Source organism: Suncus etruscus, chromosome 18 (assembly GCF_024139225.1).
Source record: "Suncus etruscus isolate mSunEtr1 chromosome 18, mSunEtr1.pri.cur, whole genome shotgun sequence".
NCBI lineage: Eukaryota > Metazoa > Chordata > Mammalia > Eulipotyphla > Soricidae > Suncus > Suncus etruscus.
The window spans coordinates 21,362,050-21,363,087 of NC_064865.1; positions in this window are offsets into that span (position 1 = coordinate 21,362,050).

Below are 1,038 nucleotides of genomic sequence, written 5' to 3' on the forward strand. Positions count from 1 at the left end.
CCCCGGCCCGAGCGCGGCGCTGTGGCTGCGGGAGCGGCCGCGCCTTCTCGGGGAGCGGGACCCGCCCCCGGCCTGCCTCCAGCTCCCCCCGCGCCCCTCGGCCAATCCCCCCGCTGCGCCCGCGCAGCCCGGCCTGGCTGCCACCGCCGCCGGCCCCCGGGCGCGTTCCGGCTCCCGACGCCCCAGTTCTGGACTCGGCTCCCCGGCGCCTTCGGAGCGCAGCGGGAGCTCAGGGAGCCCGCACCTCGGCCCCCGCCCGGAGAGGCGGGGTGACCCCCCCACGGGGCCCGCAGGACCCCCTCCGGAGCAGAAGCAGCGGGGACTGGGTCCCTGGAACGGTGCGCTCGCGAGCAGGAGCAGCGGGGACCCCGGGCGGACTCGCCTTGGCCCCGGTTTGGGAGGGCAGGAAAGTGGATCGGGGCTCTCTGAAAGAACTGGGTGCCAAGTGGGTGCCACAAGGAGAAGTGGCTGTGGAATTCAGGGCGAGGGGCCAGACGCACTGCCAAACTGGTTCCCCAAAAGCAGACATCCTGAAAGAGCGCTAAGACAGACAGACAGACAGACAGGCAGGCAGGCAGGCAGGCAGGCAGGCAGGCAGGCAGACAGACAGACAGACACACACACACACACACACACACACACACAAACACACACACACACACACCCCCACACGGCCTCGCTGGATCAGACTCAACTTCCCCCACACCCCCACACTCTGTCCTCACTGAGCAAGCGGGTGGCGGGTCTAAACAAGCACCCAGGAAAACGGCCCCCACCTCCACCTCGCCTTTCTTTTATTATTGGCGGAGAGAGGTTGTTTGGTTCAAAGCTTCTACTCCAGCATCAGTTTGGGAAGAGTGGTTCCCCTTTAGCCTGCGTGTTAGCCCCTAAATCCATCCCACTAGAGACACACCCAGAGACGCGCGGGGCTGTTCCTGGCTGTGCTGGGGAGTGATCTCTGGTGGTGCTCCGCAGGGCCGCCTGAAGTGCAGGGAATCGAATCTGAGTCCACCAAGGCCATAAGCCCTGAACTATCTC